The sequence below is a fragment of the Protopterus annectens genome, chromosome 11.part0 (genome assembly GCF_019279795.1).
Source record: "Protopterus annectens isolate FY-2018-M chromosome 11.part0, PAN1.0, whole genome shotgun sequence".
Lineage (NCBI taxonomy): Eukaryota > Metazoa > Chordata > Ceratodontiformes > Protopteridae > Protopterus > Protopterus annectens.
The window spans coordinates 1,361,440,186-1,361,461,411 of record NC_056745.1 but is presented as its reverse complement, the minus strand read 5'-3'; positions in this window follow the sequence as shown (position 1 = coordinate 1,361,461,411).

The window sequence follows — 21,226 nt, the reverse complement described above, 5'->3', positions numbered from 1 at the left end:
CAAAATTGTTGTTTAAGTTATTTATATATATTTTTATATATTTTTGATGTAAAAAGTTCCTGTGCCTAATGTTTCAAAGTTGCTGTAGTATATGTAAATAGTGATAGATGAAGCATTTCACATCCAAAATATATCATTTAAAAATATCTAGATATCTGCTTTATTTTGTGGACCCTTACTGCTAAAATGGCTTCTTGATAGTCATTGGAGATTGAAGTCATTAAATAATGACATACATTTGACTTTCAGACTTTATTTCCTTCAGAGAATTCATGGTAGCACAAACCCTGTTATTTAACTTACTTTTTAAGTACAACATTTAAAATGTGTTCCTATTTGTGAGCCTTTTTTTCTCCCTTTATTTCAAGCTTTACCCAGATTTCTTGAGCTAAAAGGTCGAGAGGTACGCAGACCTCTTATCTGCAGCTGCCACTGTTCCATAAATCTCACAGTCTCCCCCTCTCTCACACAGATCCCCCCTCACACTTGCATTAAAGAAAATGCATGCTGACACAAGTCCTATTATTGAAGCAACTTTGTGATTTTTAACAGGAATATGTTCCTGTTTTGAGCCTTTGTTCCCCTTTATTTTAGGTTTTATTTGGTTAACTGGATCTAAGAGGTGAGAGGCATGTGTAAAATAATGGCAGCCATTAGTTTTTTCTGTCTAAGCTCCATAGTAGCTTGATATGCTGCCATGAAGAGGCAGACTCATTTTTCAGCAGGCATTACTTGTACATTAATAGCATACTGGAGAACATTTGTTCTCCAGTCAGGGTGCTGGTGTACAATTTTCCCATTCTCTAGTATAAAATAGAATATCTACTGATTCTACAATTTTTTCTCTGACAATTAGCAGCACTTCCAAATACCACATAAAAAGAAGGCTGTTTATTTTTGTTTAGTTATATTTTGATCTTCTTCTTCTGGCTTTTCCCGGTTAGTGGTCACCACAGCGGATCACCTGTCCGCTCATGATTGGCAGAGGAGTTTTTATGGTGCTGAGTTGCCAGCCTGGCACCCAACCTTCCACAGAAGGCACACACATGCACGCACTCACACCTAGAGCCAATTTAAAGTGTCCAATCCACCTACAGCATGTCTTTAGGATGTGGGAGGAAACCAGAGCACCCGGAGGAAACCCACGTGACCACATGGAGGACATGCAGACTCCGCACAGAAGGCATCCCAGCTGAGGATTGAACCGGAGAACCTCTTGTTGTGAGGCACCAACACTAACTGCTCTGCACCACTGTGGCCGCCCTTATTTTGATAAATAGTGAAATATCTACCCCCACCCCTGGTACCTTCCCAATCAGACATGAGCTCTTTCTACACCTTTATCTCTCATGTGACAAGCCTTTGCTCTGCATCAGTCAATGGACTTTCCTCTCATCCAGCATTTATTCTCCTGATTAGGTTCTCCAGCCATTTGCCCTTTTCCTTGTTTCAGACCACCCACTGTCTCCTACTCAGCCTTCTCTTGTCACATCTAGGCACACATAATTTTATTTTGGGCTGACCTGTCTTACCTTCTATCTCCTCTTCTTTTGTTGCCCTAACACTTCTGCAGACACATCCCATTCACATTCAACAACTCCTGCTCATGCCTGTTCTCAAAAACATCTAACTTGTCACCCTTCTCCTTCTTGATTTGTAGGGAAACTGCTTTTATGCCCAGCGTAATGCATGAGTATTTCATATAATCATTGCAACCACTGGCATTTCCTCCAAAACATTACCTGCATATATATATATATATATATATATATATATATATATATATATATATATATATATATATATACACACTGATGACACCAAAAGGCGAAACCTAGGTGTGTTGGATGTGGCAGATTGGTCGGCTATTAAAGACTGTATGGAGCTCACTTGTGGGTCCTGATATTTTTATTTTATCCATTTGGGTGGATTTATAGTGTTCTAGTGCTGGATCTTTGGTTCATTGCATATATATATATATATATATATATATATATATATATATATATATATACATTCATATACACATATATATATATATATATATATATATATATATATATATATATACATTCATATACATATATATATATATATATATATATATATCAACCATACATTCATTCTCTCCTGCCTCAGTTTGCACATTGCTTCTCCATGTATCTGCCTCTAACTCATCTAGGTAGAGAAGTCTCCTACTGAGTAGACCCCTGGTCCTCCACATACCGCCCTCACTTCTGTTCTCTAACTAAGTTATAAATAAGCTGTCGTGTTCTGTATTTTTGCAGCTTTAGCCAAATTGTAGCAGCTCCTTTGGTCTGCAAACACCTTGGACCCTTTCAGTTTTCACTCATATCTCTGCCAGACAGCTAGGCTGCTTACCTAGTTAGATTACCAGAACTCTACCATATTTGGGAACTCTTTCTTTTCTAGAAGGCCCTCTAAATACCACCTCTCCATCTTTGTTCTGTTTCAATATTACCCTGCTTCATTTGCAAAAATGCAATATTTATCACTTAGTGAGGTACAATCTGTCAACTAGAACAGGCTGTTAAGGTCATGGATAAAAGAAACCTCAGGTAGAAAAGACAAGCCTGAAAAACATATCACTCATACCATTTTGTTTCTATTACACATCCTTACAACAATACAACCAAAAGGAACAGGACTGGAAAACAGAGATCAACAGCAAACTACAGCGATACACAAAGAAAAAAAAAAGCACTGGATCTCACTCACCAAAAATGTATTAATCTTAAAATACACAAAGCTTTCTGGGTAACCCTTCATCAGTATATAAAAACTAGTCACACTCAGCTATCTTATATAGTCACATGAATAAGTCAACCATTCACTAGGCTTATTAAATTAAAGGTATATTCACCTGAAAACAGTAATATAAACACACATATAAATAAGAACATACTATATGTAAATCTTCTTCTTCTTTCAGCTTTTTCCTGGTTAGGGGTCACCACAGTGGATCATCTGTCCGCTCATGATTAGCAGTGCAGTTTTACAGTGTTGAGTTGCCAGCCCAGCAGAGTGTCCAATCCACCTACAGCATGTCTTTGGGATGTGGGAGGAAACCGGAGCACCCGGAGGAAACCCACGCAACCACAGGGAGGACATACAGACTCCGCACAAAAAGCACCCCGGCCAAGAATCAAACTGGAGAACCTCTTGCTGTGAGGCGGCAATGCTAACCGCTGTACCACCGTGGCTTCCCAACATACTATATGTAAATATATTCCTAAAAACAAATAGTTCTAGAATATTTTGATATATTCAAACACATTTGTTAACAGTGTTATACAAAACAAATTTCAGAAAATGTAAATATATTTATGGTTTCAGCTGCCTTAGCTTAAGAATAGGTTTAATACTTGCCAGTGCATTCATTCCTGAGTGTTTATCAGTCATTCAATCCATTTATATTCAGCTACCTCTGTCCTATTAATAATATCCTCTCTTCTGTTAATCAGGGTGACCTTCTGAACTACTACAAACTTAAATTCATGTCTTACACCATTCTCATTAACATGTTTGGTTAGAGAATTTGTAAGAACACCCCTCAGTATGTCAGATGCTATGTTACTAAACATAATATTGGAATGAAAGTGATTGTTAAAATAATTCAAAGTAGCTGTGGGATTTGCAAGCACTGCCCCAGTTAACTATGTTTATAGGTGGCAAACCCCATTTTGCCAAAAAGAAATCACAAAATCCTATGGAAGAGTGTGTTATAAGGAAATGCACCAAGAAAATGAAGTAGTTGTTCATAGGAAATTAGGAACAATATTGTGTTATAATTTTTTTGTAAATATATATTGCGCAGTATTGATTTTATTCACCCTGTCACTCAGAAAAAATACCAGTTTAAGTGTTTTGCCAAATGTAGCACTACTAATGTGGTTTATCAAGCTGTTTGTGTGGTTTGCCCTTCCTTCTATATTGGTAAATCTAATAGGAAACCGAAAGAATGCATTTCAGAGCATCTTTCTGATATACAGAAGGATGGTCTTACAAATTCTCTAGCTAAACATGATAATGACAGGCCTCGGTGCTTTGCCAGAGATGGCCTCCACTTGTCACCCCTGGGATTCCGGATTCTGGCCAAGGCTCTTGCCTCCCCCACTGTGCCTTTTTTAGGCAATGTCCCAAAGACAAATCTTCCAACATAAATGTTCTGTCAAAAAGCAAATTGAAGGTTATTCTGCTTTAATGCTAGGAGCCTTAACCTGAAAATGCACTCACTGGAAGCTTTCCTCACACTGGAAGATGCAGACATCTATACAGTCACAGAAACTTGGTTCAAGACTGCGGAGAACACCTCTGCCTTAAGAGGCTATACCTCATTCTAGACATTCCAACCCCAAAATGAGGTGGGGAAGACTAAGGGTGGTGGAGTCTCAATCTTCATTAAAGACGAGCACACCTCCAGACTGGTTTGCCAGCATGATGAACTAGAACTACTCCAGGTGCAACTGACAATTGACAAGACACCCATCCAAGTTATAGCCAGCTATAGACCTCCCTCCATGACTCAGGACACCCACTCCTCCTACCTGGACCTACTTGACTCCATTAAGGTACCCCCTAACATCCTGATCCTTGGTGAAATCATCTACCCCATCATAGACTGGATGAACTATTCCTGCACTAATGCACTCACCCAACGATTCCTTGACTTCATCAGTTCTAACAGACTAGACTAGCTCGTCTCATCCCCCACAAGGGGAGATAACATTCCGGACTTGGTTCTCATCAACATGGATGATTGCTGCACCACCCCTACAGTAAGTTCTTCCCTGGTGAGATCAGACAATCAGCCTGTCTCATTTGAAGTTTCTGTACCATTCAACCCAACAGCTGTAACCAGGCTAAAAAACTTCTCAAAAGCTGATTACAACCTTCTAAGGGAGGGTATCAGTAGCTTCACACTGCCGCTTCCCTCAGGGGATGCAGACAGCTATGCTGAACAATACACCAATGCAGTATACAAGCACCAATACAACTGCATGGACTCAGCCATACCCAACAGAACTAAAACCTGCTCCTCGAGGAAACACAAACCTATCTGGTGGTCATCCTCTATCAACAGGCTTTACAACAAAAGGAAGAAACTGTTGTCCAAGGGGAAAAAGGCACAAATTCCCATTTGAAAAAAAAACTCCCTCCTTAGCCTCAACAAACAAATTAGATCACTAGTGAAAACCTCCAAAGCCAATTATGTATCGAAACTAGCCTCCAAAACAAAAGGTAACCACAAAGATTTCTTCAGTTACTTCAGGAACCTCCACGGCAAAGCCCAGGTTTGTTCAGGATTAGTTCTTAATGGTACCACTTATACTGATCCTGTTGACTTAGCCAACCCAGTAGCAGATAGGTTCAGCTCAAACTTCACCCCCCTGTCCTCCCAAAAGGCTCATTCGACATTCCCGATACTTGTCCCGCACTTCACATCTCTGTAGATCAAGTGTAAAAGGCCCTATTCAAGGTAAAGAGCACAGCTTCCATGGGACCTGATAGTACCCCAGGCTGTATTCTGCACCATCTCCAGTAAGAACTAGACTCGCCATTGAGCACCCTATTCAACCATAGCCTAAGTCCAGGCTTCATTCCTGCAGAGTGGAGAACTGCCATCATCATCCCTTTGCACAAAGGTGGTGCCACTACTGACCCTCAAAACTATTTCCCCATTAGCTTGACAAGTCTGATCTGTAATGCCATGGAGCATATTATTATGGACCTCATAAACAAGGACATATGCAATCTCCAAGCACTTAACCCCACCCAGTTTGGATTCGTCAAGGGCAGATCTGGCCTGTTGAACCTGATAGACTTTTTTGAGACTGTCACCAAGGCCCTGGATGAGGGAAAATCAGCACAAACAGCTTACCTTGACTTGGGCAAAGCCTTTGACACAATCCCCATTCAGTCATCATTGAAAAGCTAACACAACTTGGCATAAACCCCTATCTCATCAGATGGGTGGCCAATTCGCTCTCCAATAGGACCCACAAGGTCAAAATAGGTGTCTCCACCTCCAATAGTAGACCTGTCACTAGTGGTGTTCCCCTGGGATCTGTCCTGGGATTCCTACTGTTTGACATATACTTCTCAGAGGTCCAGGCAAGGACAAAAGGCCTGTGGCTGACCAAATCTGTGGACAACTGTAAGTTGGGTGCTGTCACTGACTCCCCAAATGATGTTAACATACCGCAAGAGGGTCTCACAGCAACAAATGACTGGTGCCAAAGTCATGGCCTTAAGATAAATGCAAAAAAAAAGTATTATCATACCATTTGGCAAAAACATGGCCCCTACTGATTATCACATCAATGGCAACTCCCTAAGCACACAACCTGTGGTGAGGGACCTGGGTACACAAGTTGACAACAATCTCACATTCGACCATCATGTAGCGGCAGTGGTCAGAAAAACCTTTTACTTGGTTCATCTCATAAGTAAAGGGATTACAACCAGAAAAAAAGGAGATTATTACCTCTCTGTACTCCTCCCTCATTAGACCAGTAATTGAGTACAACACCCTGTTTGTTATGTATCTCTCCAAACACCTGCACCAGTTGGAAAGGCCACAGAAATACCTCACAAAGAGAATTCATGGCCTCCAACACCTGTCCTATGTGGACAGGTTCAAATCACTATCACTGTACTCGGTATCTTATAGATTGCTCAGAGGTGATCTGTGTCATGCCTACAAGGCAATCTCGGACCCTACCCTACTAGAGATGTTCCATATCAGTAAGTGTAACTCCTCGGCATTACCCAATCGTAAGGCCTAAATCTAATATGCAACATTAACAAAACCAGCTGGAGAGAAAGGTTTGTCTCCCAGAGGCTGCCCTGTTTCTGGAATAGACTTCCCATAAATGTCAAAAAGAGTGCGTTGCTGACCGTCTTCAAGTGCAGCCTTGATGATTGGATGGGAAACCACAAATTTGTCCCGGGGTGACAGGTGCTGACTGAGGTTTCATTTTTGGGGATAAACTCTTGGCTAGGCTTGTAAGGGCCCCAGGGCCATTAGCTTGAGACATTCTATGATTGTATGATCCTACAAGAATTATGTGAGGCATGAATTTAAGTTTAGAGTAACTCAGAAGGTTACCCTGAGTAACAGAGGAGGGGATGTTATTAACAAGACAGAGGCAGCTGAATGTAAATGGATAGAGAGACTTCAGGCTTATAAACCCCCAGGACTAAATGCAATGGCAAGTATTAAACCTATTCTTAAGCTAAGGCAGATGAAACTATTAATATATTTACATTTTTTCAGATGTATTTTTGTATAACACTATTAACAAATGTGTTTGAATATATCAAAATGTTTTAGAACATTTTGTTTTTAGGAATATATTTACATATAGTATATTTTTATTTATATGTGTATTTATATTATTGTTTTTAGGTGCATATACATTTAATTTAATTTGCTTAGTGATTGGTTGACTTATCCATGTGATGGCTGCGTGTGAGTAGTTTTTATATAGTGATGAAGGGTTATCCTGAAGGCTTTGTGTGTTTTAAGATTAATACATTTTTGGCAAGTGAGATCCAGCGTTTGTTTTTTTCTTTGTATATCTTCATAACAGCAATACTGCAGTGAACACTAAGCCCTCGCCATATATGCATCCTTTCAGCAAAAGCCTAGTCCAGGAAATCTTTTCTATGGAAAACATGGGCTAAGATGTGTGTAGTGAGCCAGATGACTCATGAAAGGCCAAAGGACCTAATCATTTTATAAAGAATGTCAGTTTAACCTCCAAGGCCATTTAGTCTGTGTCTCCCTGATGATATCATCAGCCTCTATGAGAATGTGGTGTGATATTTTTAGGCCCAATCAGCTAGCTTCTTGTTTTTGCCTGGAAACTTAACACTTCCTGAAATGAAAAAAACACTTTTTAGATATTTCATGTGTACATCATTGCTGTACATGGGATGTGCAATATCTTATCCAGGACAAAGGAAGGCTTCCTCTAGTCCAAGACTGGTATCCATGTTGCTGTTACACAAACATTTGGCAAATGTGTGCCCCAGGGAGGTCAACAAAATGGTGGCACAGTTAAGGCATGCCACACAACATATTGTATTAGTCTTCTTTGAAACAGGCTAAGGAGATTAAGGCAGACAAACTGGGAATGGAGACGGGACATAATCCATGTAAATCCCTAGCCACTCTTCCTCTACTGTCCCTAGGCAAGACTGAAGCAATAAGCAAACACTGCTTGGTTCCAAAAGCATAAAAGGATAACCATGCTCTCTTGAGCTGTTTCACCATTATTTCTATTTTTATTATCATTAACTTTGTAAAAACTTAATGTTCATCATTAGCACTGCTGAATCATTTAATATTTCATAACTTTCTACTGGTTCATACAAGGGTTAGCTAAATCAATCATTTTCTTCAATCCACTTTTAAATGAAAAGCATTGTGGTCTCATTTTCCCTTTTTTCAAAGTGGTACATTTCCCTTAGATAACAGATTCAAACAGTATAAGTAGCAGGAAGACTTTATCTGCCTGCACAGTCACCACTCTGATAATATTATTCAGTACTGAACAGCAATCATTTTTGCTGCTATATCCCTTATTGTGATTTAGGTATTTTAATTTTTTTATTTATGTAATCAGTGTTATGTGCAGACTTTGCAAAGATAAATACTATACACAAAATATACATTTTCTTCTAAATTATTGATGGAATGCTTGTCTATTAATTATCAAAAGCTATATTACCTTAAATAATTATGTGACCATAAAGTATTTTTCACCCTTATTTCACTTATAGCAAAGAAGCATTCTATAGTATATTCAGTCTTTAGACTCAGTGCCTTTGCTTGTATCTTTATGCAAAAGTTAACACTGTTCAAGGATATCCTGCGTGAATCATAGTCATTGCAAGCATATTTACATTTTAATAAGCTTTTTAAAGCTTTCTGATAAACCACTCCAGTCTTTATCAATTACTTTCAGAGTTCTCGTATTATGGTATAAAAACGGTCATTCGTTTGAAATATTAATTTAATACTTTAATAGAACAGTATACAGTTCTATAATTCTTCTGTGTTCCATGCGATCAGCAAAATAGTCCAATTAATATCTGTTAAACCTACACGGGCTTTATTCAGATCAGCATTTTATATTCAATTTAATAAGAAGTGCTGCAGTATTTAATGCATGGAAATAATTGCAAAGCAAACTGAATGGTGATTACTGCTGCCTAGAGGAAGATCGGATATATAATTATATTAAAATGTTTCTGAAAAATGTCAGAAATACTTAAACATTTTACAGATTTATGACTTTTGGCTCAAATTATAAATTTGTGCCTCTTTCTTCCATTGGTTGCCATCTATATACAGGTCTCTGAGAAAATAATCTGCACTTATTGTAAAGTGGTTCTGCTTTTTTATAACTCCACTGTTGAGTCCAAGAGTGAGTAACTTTCTCCAACAATAAACAAGAACGAAAATAAAACAGCATGTGTATCCAAAGAGGGTTTACCTTTTTTAAAAAAAGTGCATGTGTTTATTGCAGATAACTAAACTTTCCTCTGCTGCCTACTGCTATAATATAAGCTGCAGTAGGACTGGTTACAGCAGCTGCCGGTGCAACACAATAAAACCAGTGCGATTCAAGTTCTGTACCATAGAAAAGATCAGAAAAAACAGGATGATTAGGCTTGTGCAAAGTGCATTGTGGCTTGCATGCTCTGAAGCGAGCATTCCCCATTGCATGTTTATAATAATGGAAGCCATCTTTGGCATCCAGTTCAGTGTCTTAATCCAGTTCTGTGTCTTCACCCAGTTGTCCTGAACTTACTGTTTCTGCACTTCTATACATTCTAGGCTCTAATTTCCTGAATATTAATAGCTAAGAGATACAATTCTTTCTTGCCAATTAGTTCATTTTCTGACAAGCCATTGACATTTATACAAAACATATGTCAGAACTTCATTTTGGTATAACTTGGGGTGAAGAGCACTGTTCTGCCATCAATCTTATGATTATTAATTGAAGGTAAAACTTAAATTCTTGGAGCCATTCCTTATACAGACAAATGTCTTCCTCTACCAAGCTTTAGGAGGACAACAGTGACCCCAGTATCAGTCTGTGCACTGCAAGCTTGCTACACGAATGCCCGGTGCAGAACCTGTGCATCTGTTGGTGAAATACAGTAATATTGCAAGGCTACCATATGTATTATGCATTATGTTACTACTTAATGTAACCCTTTCCCTCAGAAAATGTTCCCTGCTTATTTCCCATTAGAAACTTACCATTTGCATGCAATTTTATTATAAGTATTATATTTACCACAAATTTAATACAGTTATTGGTAATCAGTTGATTTATCTGACAGCATAGCCCTGGACTTTGGTATAAAACAGAGCAGGGACATCATAAAAACCTTATTGTGTTTTACATAACGCTTCCTATATGTACTGTATTGCTAAATATAAATCAGTCTAAAAAATCTGCCATCCTTATAGAATTAGACACATTCTTCATACTGATATACAAGGCTGCGTGTGTGTGTGTCTGTGTGTGTGTTTCTCACTCTCTCTCCCTTTTCTCTCTCTCTCTCTCCATATATATAGAGAGAGAGAGAGCAAGAGAGAGAGAAACAGACACCCCCCAACACACACACACTAGAGAGACAGAGAGAAAGAGAGTGAGAGGGGGATATTATGGTTATTTTTAAGTCAGGTTCCAGATATAGAGTTCTATGATGGACAGTTATCCAAAAAGGATTTTATGAATAAACATATGCATGATGATATTCCAATTCTTATAAACTAAAATGTTGCTACTAGAAATATAATGCTATGTCAGGCAATTACAGGCCAGATTGAAAATGTTAAATTTAAAGGGGTCTTGAATAGAATAGCTTGGGTAATAACATCAGAACTGTTTGTTGTCATGTGAAGAGCACAGTGATCTCTATCAGCTAAGCTTGTCTTTCTCACCCTTAGCACTTTTTTACACAGTCTATAAGATACAGGAATAAAGGCAAATATAGATGCAAAACAGATCAAACTGGTTTTCTATTACAACAGAATGTGCGAAACAATGAGAGTTCAATTGTAATAATCTAAAAAGTACGTTTTTCTTTTTCAAGTAGCCTCTTTCAGATGTTTTTGCAACACAAGTATGTGTCCTTACAACACAAAGAATAAATACGATGTATTTAAAGTATCTAACTTAAACCCTAAACTACTGAATATTTTTTTCATCTTTTATAATTGAAGAAAGGTCAAAAATATATTCTATGTGTGTGTGAGATAAATTGCTCGCATTGTGGAATGTTCAATAATTTAAAACTGCATCTTGAAATGAACTGTAAAATGGATATATAACATCTGCTTGAAAATTACTGCATTATAGTCATTTTACCAAAATGTCACACATAAGTGGTTCATAAAACATGTGAAATGAAATTCTTTTTTTGGATATGCATGTGGAGGAGGCATGAATTTCCCTTGAGAATGTGCTTCTAGAACTGACAAAGATGCATTTTACATCTCTGTTGATACCAAACTATGCCCTCCTGTCATTTTTCTTTGCATTCATGTGTCCTTTTCAGAGATCGATAGATGCAATTAATTCTGGGCAGTTGTGCAATCCATTATATGGCTAAGAGCAGGGGATATTTCACCATCACTTAGAGTTAGCACTTTTTATCATTTGTTTGTTGCTCCTCCTTAGATATGTTAACTTAAAATAACCAGTTTCTATAAGTCAGTATGTAAAGTCATGTGATGAACAATGTCCTCAACCAATCCATCGGTTGGTAGCATTATCTGTGAGATGCATATCTCTCTTTTCTACCATGAAGAAAGCACTGCCTATGAGACAGACAGTCCCTCCTCCTCCTCGTTTTCCCACTCCCGGTAACCTGTAGCCAGCAACTGGTCATTGCTGACACCATGTTAATAATGTCGTGAATAGTAAATCTACTGCAGAGTCCACTTTATACATTCTGGGTTTTAACATTTGCATTCAGATATGCTGTAATTATTTATAGTGTGTTGTATTATGGGTGTCCTATGTAGGCTGGGTTAGAAATCCATTACATCAATAATCCACTTAAAATTATTGACAATAAAAGAGTGCTATTTGTTGGATTTCAGCAATAACAGACACAATCACAGCTGAGCTTGGTTTGATGCTAAGCACACTTGTTATTGTTGATTTTCTCAAGGTGGCACAACTTAATCTTGTTGTATTCCTATGGTTTAACATGGATTGTTTTGTGCACTATATAACTTATGCTCCATTTCACTTAACTTAACGTTCAGTGGTTTGCTATGTAAAGCAGTTTGTTGTTTAGTTATGACCACATTTGATTATCTTGATTAGCATACCAGATCTGTGCTTCAGTATCTTAAGTTTTAAAAATGAGGTGGAGGTCAGTGCCTTTGTATTCTGGTGAAGTAATGTACGTTTTTGTTGTTGTTGATTATGCTGTGATTGTCAAACTGTATCTTTCAGGCTCCTGGTAGCATCTGTCTGATTTGATTTGTGTGGGAATTATATTTAATGTGTAGCAGAAAATGGAGACAGCATTCTACGTGGATCAAAAATCAGTGCAAATGTTCTTAAAATACTCTAATAACAGTTTGTCCATGTGCAAACTTCATTTTAATGTTATAGGAAACATAAAATTTAGCAAAATGAGTTCTAAGGCAGAGGTCTGATAGGTTATTTGCCGAAGTACTTCCTGAAATGGCTAAATTTGTTGTTGGGGCGTGACATTTCTGTGCTTGGTTACTTAAAGTCGGTCTTAACCCTATCGCCTTCTGCCTTCACATTTTCCACATTTTTTACCTCTGCTTGGATTCTTACTGCATACAAAGTACTTTGTCTTCTGTGAATTGTGTTTACCTTGGTACTTTCTCTAGGCTGGCCTTTTGTATAGGGTCATATTCTGGTTCAATATTTACTTTATTAATAACTCATTTCAGGTTGAATTTGATTTGTTTGTTGCCAGCAAATGTTGCTAAAGGACTTCCACAGCATTGAGTCATTCAGCATAACTACTGTTCATACCTCTCAGCCTCTTAGTGCAAGAAATCTGGATAAAGCCTAACAAAATGGGGGGGGGGGGCAAAGGCCCAAATATAGGGACATATTTTAAATATTGCTCTTATAAACTTAGAAAGTTTCTAGAGTAACAGGATTTGTTTTAAAATACATTTTTCCGAAGGATTTGAAGTGTGAAACTGAAATGTATGCCATTATTTAGTGACTTTAGTCCTCAGATCATCCAAGTGATTTGCCAGAAAAACACAAATTTTATTACGAACAGACCAAAAACATGAGCCAAAAATCTGGACATTCTGTGAAAATCGGGACATTTGAGAGGTATGCCTCTATTGGGCTGTACAAGCTGTCACCCCATAAAACTTTCCCACCAATCACCTATTCTGCATGCAGACAGCCAGGACTTATACAGATCAGCAACATCTCCATACCTGTTTCACTGCATTTAAATAACATCTCATTGAATGACATTGTTAGATTGAAAGCAAAAAAAAAGTTGTTAATCCAAAGGAAATAAAAACAGTGCTATTTGGAATAACAACCATGTTCAAAAAAAGGCCTGTAGAACTGGACAAGTAAAAAAACCTACTATGAGAGACAGCTGAAGATGCCAAACCCTTTAAATATCTGGATGTATGCTTAATCCTTTAGTATCCCTTGAAATGTATGTGCAACATCTCAAAGTGAAAAATCAATATTCTGCATCTATTCCTCAGGAGTCTGAATATCAGAAGCAAGAATAGCCAATGGGAAAGGAATACACATGAAAAATTGTGTAGCCTTTTCTGCTCGTAACATATGACTCACCAAAAACTTGCAAGATGACGTTTCATACTGCTAGCCCAGAGAAGGGAATATTACTCCTTAAGCTCAGGAGATCTAACTTGACATTTATTAAGAGAGAGAGAGAGAGGAGGCAAGCCATATGTGCTGTACCCTGGTATTCAACTTGCAACAGTAGGAGTTCCTTGCACTAGCCTCCATTTGGTTTATAGACTGATACACTATTGTCTAAGGTCTCACACACATGAAGAAGCAGAGCAGCAAAAGGTGAAAAATGTATGATCACGGTTTCCCAGTGACTGGCTCAAAAAAGGATGATTTTCTACACACCACTGTGAGATAAATTGTTAGACTGATTTTGCTTGCTCAGTTATGGAGGAACATGTTAATGCCTCTCCCACCTTATAACTCCCTGATGAAACATACACTTCCTTCTAGTTTATTTGTTCTACTTGTTTCATCTGCAGTATTTTCCCATCTGATAATACAGCGCATGCATAGCTGTCTGGCCTAAATGTCTCATCTGACGTTATGCTTTGTCTTTCTCTTTTCCCTCTGTTTTCAAAACTTCATGTGTAACAGCTTGAACCCAGTCTAAGATCTCAGCTTCCCTCCAATGTTCTTTTCTTGCATTTTCTCCTAAAATGGACATGGGGTATAGCAAACCTAAGCTACACTACCATGCATCCAGTTTTGAATAACATACCTGATTTTCCTAGTATTTTCTCTGTCCTGTCTCTCTGGTATGTCCAGAGTCCAGATTTCAGATTTTTTAAAAATTGTTGTTTAAAAAAAAAATGTCTGGGCAACCAGACCTTTTTCCATTGATATATGCTAGGATTTACAAAGGGCACACTGATTGGGCTGACCAATCAGCGTGCTCATTTTGGAATATTAATGGACAGTCATTGCATAATTAGTGCTAATAGATACCCCAGTATAAGCAATATGAAGATTATAGTTCAAGTATAACTCAATCAGCATATATGAGCAGCCACATAGAGAAGCTTAAATCAGTTGTCAACCTAGAACAAAGTAGGTGCTTGCTTTTTCTACATAATTGTGTGAATCATTGACAGTGTAACACATGTTAATGCCTTTAATGCCTAACTTGTCCCCTAGCCAGCTCTCATGGTTGCATGAGATATATCCTGGGCTAAGTACATGCCCTGTAATTCCTAGTCCACCCTTCATCTCTAGCTTATGCTTAACAGCAAAGTGTAAAATGGCTGTCAAAATTTTAGACTATGACATTGTACTGATGGAATCTAAGGACTACTAGATAAATGTATATTTTCTCCTGTGACCTCATAATAACTATACCACTCCCCTTCTCCTAAACCCACACAAATGAAGCAGATGAAATTCTAAAAGACTACTTTGAAGAGGCAATACTGGATGTACCTGAAGCCAGACACCCAACACAATCGCCCACCTTGTACTCACTGTAAAAAATGAGGATCAAGTTCCAGTCCTGAAGACCTGTGTGTGTTCCAACTCCGGCAAAAATGTATGATGTTTCAATAACTCTTACCTATCTTTCCTACAGAAACTAGACTGCAGCAGACTTATCTACCATACTCCAAACAACTCCTAAAGGACTACCTAGTCAGTCATTGGCTTTGTTCCTGCCATACTCCAGGCTAATTCTGCCTATCTCTAATTACACCTTTAATTCCTCTCCTTTTAACTCTAGCCCTTTCCTGTGGCTACTATTCCTTCCCATCTATAACAGTCCTAGGACTACTATCCTTCCCATTTTTACCTCACAGTCATGCTAATATCCTACATTTTCTCTTACCTCGCAGTAATGCTAATATCCTACATCTTTTCTGCAGCACCTTGGACATGGTTTCATATACAATATTGCTGTTCCTTTATTACAACTGCTTTGTCAAAGGCTTTGCCCAGTCTATTTTGTATCTTCCTAATGCTTCACTGTATATACCATGTACTCATAACACTGTTGCCTAAACTGAAATTGTTTTGCATGTAAATAATTTTGTTCAATTTGTTAGAAATGTTTGTCTTTTGTATTTTCCTAATGGAACTTTTCTCCCCCGGCCTCCACTGAAAATGGACTCCTGGCCCAGTTGGACATTACCCGGTAAACAAATGCAACAAATAAATAAATAAATAAATAGATAGATGGAATGCATGATCTCTGTGAAAGTGACTTTGCCCTCCAGTGGTCATTTGGGGACATCAGTCACCTGACCCCTTAATCAAACCCAGGTCAGTTGGGTCATAGTCAGAGTCTATTCCTCTACTCCATTGGACTGAATAACAATTGGCTGAAATTTTGATGTCATTCAAAGGGGGCAAAATATTTTTCACCTTGGAAAGATTCGGTTGACAGACCATGCTGCTTTGGCAGTGATTGTTTGAACCTGTCTCTACTAGGCTTTTGAATACCAGCTAAAACCTTATCCACTCTGCATAGTACCTTTTTAGGCATTGGCTAATTGATAAACCTTCCAACATAGCAAAACCAATCCAAGAACTGCAAATAACAGGAGGTTAAATAATAAACTTCACTCCAGAAAGCCCTTCTCATCCTTGAGAATGTAGATGTCCATGTAATTACTGATACATGGTTTAAAATAGTGTTTTCTACAAATTAGGCCAGCTACTGCACAGAAAGGGAAAAATCTGTAGATGTCTCAATTTACATTAAAAACAAATGTGTCTTAATGCTGGTCAGACAGTATGATGCACTTCAGCTACTCCATGTTCAAATTACTACAGACAAAGCCCCATATGATATACTTACAAGTTCTAGGCCCCCCCATGATCGAGAAACTCATAACACATACTTACACATACTGGAGACACTTCTCATTCAACCCAACACCATAGTCATGGGTGAATTTTAACTAGCCTACTATAAACTGGGATCATATAGGACCTCAAACATGCAAGCCCACAGATTTCTGGACATTGTAAACAGAAACACCCTAAATCAGCTAGTTTGTATGCCTACTATGGGTGCTAAAATCCTTGACCTGGTCCTCACAAACATGGTAGAACATTGCATTCCCAAGTGTAATGTCTTTACTGGTCAGGTCAGACCGTAAATCTGTCTCCCTTGAAATAAAAATAAAACACAGAATCCAAGCTAATACTGGAACTTTTAGGAAGTATTCTAAGGCAAACTTCTACTACTAAATGACACTCTAGCAAAATTTCCAGAACCCCTCCAAACCCTGAGAACACCATTGACTCTACAGAATTTCTCGCAGAAACCCAGTACAATTATGTTAACAGCTGCAAAGAGACAGCTGCACCTACCTGGAATAAGCACAGGACAAACTCAAAAAACAATCCACAGTGGTGGAATCCCAACATCAATAGGTTGTATAACAAAAGGAAGAAAATCATGCCAAAAATTAGGAACTGCAATACCTAGCAATGTAAAAATGCTACTCATCAATCTAAATGAGCATCTCACATGGCTAAGCAAGTTGGCCAAAGTGAATATGAGGGAAAAATAGACCCCAGGCCAAGGACAATCTCAAGGCAGCCTCAAAGGCAGTTCACAACAATGTGCTAAACTAATTGTGGATGGGGCCACCTATACTGAGTCAGAACATATAGCAAATATAATGGCCGATCAACTGGAGCCACCTATACTGAGTCAGAACATACAGCAAATATAATGGCCAATCAGCGTAAGTCCAATTTTACCCCCTGCTGTCCCAATCACTCCACAGAAAATACCTTCAACCATAACTCCCTCAGCTATCACTAGGGTACAGGTCCTCAATGAATTCTCCAAAACAAACAGCACTGCATTGATGTGCCCCAGTAATATGTTAGGATTCCTCCTTAATAACATGAAACATGATCTATCAGGACCACTGCAATAATTATTTAGCTGTGACCAAGTGAATGGAGGCCTGAAATTGTCATCCCTCTACATAAGGCGAAGCCACATACATGGCCCAGGTAAATACAGACCCACAAGTCTGACTAGTCTCATATGCAAAGGCATGGAAAGAATTATTATGGAAATGATTGACAATGTCATAGGAAACCTAGAGATACTGGATCCAACCCTGTTTGGTTTCAAGGGCAGGTAATGCATACTCAATCTGGTGGACTTCTTTGAGAAGGTCACCAAAGCAACAGACAAGCCCAAAATGGTGGATATTGCCTGCTTTGAACTAGCCAAAGCATTCAACAAAATACTCCACTCAGGCATTATAGACAAACACATGAAATTAGGTATAAACCCCTATGTCACCCAGTGGATAGCTAGCTGTCTCAAATATGGGACCCAAGACAGCTAGGATAGGGGAGTCTACCTGCACAAAAAGGAAAGTCACTAGTGGAGTGCCTCAAGGCTTTTTGCTGGGGCCACTCCTTTTTGGCATCTGTTTCTTTGAAAACAAAGCCAACATCAAAGGCCTCTGACTGACCAGGTTTGCAGATAAATGCAAACTAGGCACGGTTATAGAATCCCCAAAAACACAGAAAGCTTGACATAGATCAATAACTGGTGCCAGTGCTATGGTTTAAATCTCAATGCAAAGAAATGCATAATACTATCCTTTGGAAAGACAGCTACCACTGGAAATTACCAAACTGATAATACACCCCTAAGTGTAGATCCAGTGGTTAGGAATATGGAAACACAAGCAGACAGTAACCTGGCCTTTGATCATCATGGGTCTATGGCAGTATGAAAATCATTCTATTTTGCACAACTTATAAGCAAGAGCATGGCACCTAGACCCAAGGATGTTATTGGTCTGCAACACTAGTTCCTCATTCATTGTGTACAGTACCCCCTACAGTATGTACCTGACCAGGCATATGTAACAACTGGGGCACCCACAGAGATTCCTCACAAAAAGAATACTGGACATAAGCAACATGTGAGGTGATTTATGCCTCTATTACAAAGCAACCCCTGATCCCACTCTGATGGACATGTTGCACATCTGTAAAACAAATAGCATCAGAATTACCCAATCTAGGGACCTAAATCTCACCTGAAATATAAATAGAACATATTGGAGGGATAGCTATGTGTTTCAGAGACTATTCTTACTATGGGAACAGGCTTCACATTCATGCAAAGCAGAGTAATTCCCTAATCCAGTTCAAGTGTAACTTGGACCAGTGGCTTGGAAAGTGGAGAGTTATCACTGGTCTGGCAGCCATGTCTCTATTAGACAGCGGCAGCCTGCAAATGCTTGACTAACTATGTCCAAGCCTACATATACTCCTTAAAATTACCTAGGGTATCAAAATTTATCAGATACATTTGGGAAGCTTGGATAGGTTCAAAAAGGTAACCTGGAGTCATTGGTCCACTAATTACATATGATTGTTTAAACAGCAATATAAACAACACTGAATATCTCTCAAGATCATACCTCTCAACCTGGAAACATCAAAAATCTGCACAAGGCCCATGAAAAATAGGTACAAATCTGTACGTTGATTAACATCTAATTTGCATACATAATTATGTAACCCCACCCACTCCAATGGAATTGTGGGATACCAACTTTCGAATGCAAACTGAAGAATAGACAACCAAAACATGGCACCAGAGTCCCCCTGCAGCCATTCCAATGTCCCATTACCTGGCTATTTTGCCCCATTTACCATAAACACTAATGTATGCATACTGCTTTACTTCTACAATGATTATTTGGATATTATTTTTACATTTTACAGCACAACAATGCAGAAGCACTAAAATACATCATCTGGTAAATAAAACAATACTGTCTCACAATGAAAATAGGCTTGACATTAAAACTTCTTTGCCCTTGAAACTCACATTCATTGAAACAGAAAATGCATCTGGCCAGTGGTGGATAAAGATTACCTTTGGGCTGTTTTCAAATCATTGGCCCCTTGCACACAAAACAAGAAATATACATGTGTTCTTTTCTTTATATACCTTCCTGACTTTATTAAATTATATTCCTTGTATAATACAACACACATGTTAGAGCGCATTTTAAATTTATTGTTTGAACATTTTACCAGTAGACTGTACTGTAGGCAATAAAACAAAACACATGAACCAATAATGACAAAACTGCCCAATTCAGAACTTTTCCATCATAAAAGTCTGCTTCCACACCCACACTATAAATAGAATGACAGTAGTGTAAGCCATAGGCATCTTGCACAGCATCTCGCACTTATTTTCAATTTCATTTTTTTGGGGGGAGGGGGACAAAAGGTCAAAAACCAGAGACACATTTTAAACATTGCTTGTATAATTTTGTAAAGTTGCTAGAATAAAATGTTGTGTTACCATCATGCATTTCACTGGCAAGTTTTGAACCCAGAACCCTATGCACTACAATCAGAACAGCATACCACTATGCCAAATCAGCAGCTGCCTAAAAAAATAGGAAGACTGAAACTTAATAGCCATCATTTAGTGAATTAATTTCTCACTTCTCAACATAGCTCTTAACCTCTTAACACAAAAAACATGGACAACCAACAAAGCCAATAATGGGGGAATACAAATTCACTTCTCACTTCTCACTCACCATAGCTCTGAATTGTTAGCACAAAAACAATAATGGGGGAATACAAATTGTGTTCTCACTTCTCATCATAGCTCTAAACTCTTAGCACAAAAAATGTTCTTACTTCTCATCATAGCTCTCTCAACTCTTAGTACAAAAAAAATTGGACAAAGCCCAGAGCATAACTTTCAACTCTTAGCAGAAAAAATTTTTCTCACTTCTCATCATAGCTCTCAACTCGCTCAGAAATGGTGGTGGCTAGGGATAATAGGCTCTTTTTACCCTGTACCAAAGGTACAGGGTTTGAGCCTGAATAGCTCTAGCCACCAAGTGTATTATATGGGGGCATTTTCACACAACCAAACCTGATGCTATGCGCGTAGGTATGTGCACGGCCAAAGTATTCCATAGTAACAACAGGAGGCCAGCAAGGGAATGTGTTGAAGTAAAAAGAAAGACACTAAGAATGATACAATTCTATGTCTATATGTCTTAACATATTTTAGTAATTTTAAATGTTAAGAGTGTTTATACGTACATATATAAGAAATTTTATATATGGGGGATTGATTAATTTTTCATTATTGATGTAATTGCCTGTGATTTTAGTTTAAAAGGAAGTATGGACAAGAGTGTTAGTTTTTCTGATGAAGTTCATGTAATAAATGTGTGAATGAAAGAGCTAAAAGTCAACTAAGTTGACTGATTTCTTGTGGTTTTTGGACAGACACCTGGGAAATGCCTTTTTGTAGTTATACTGTGTCCAATACCCATGGTCCAACCCCAAGGTTGCAAATGACAGCAAGATAAGCACATACACCAAGTGGTCTCCCTCAAGAAATATTCACAAGTGTAATGCTGTCACAG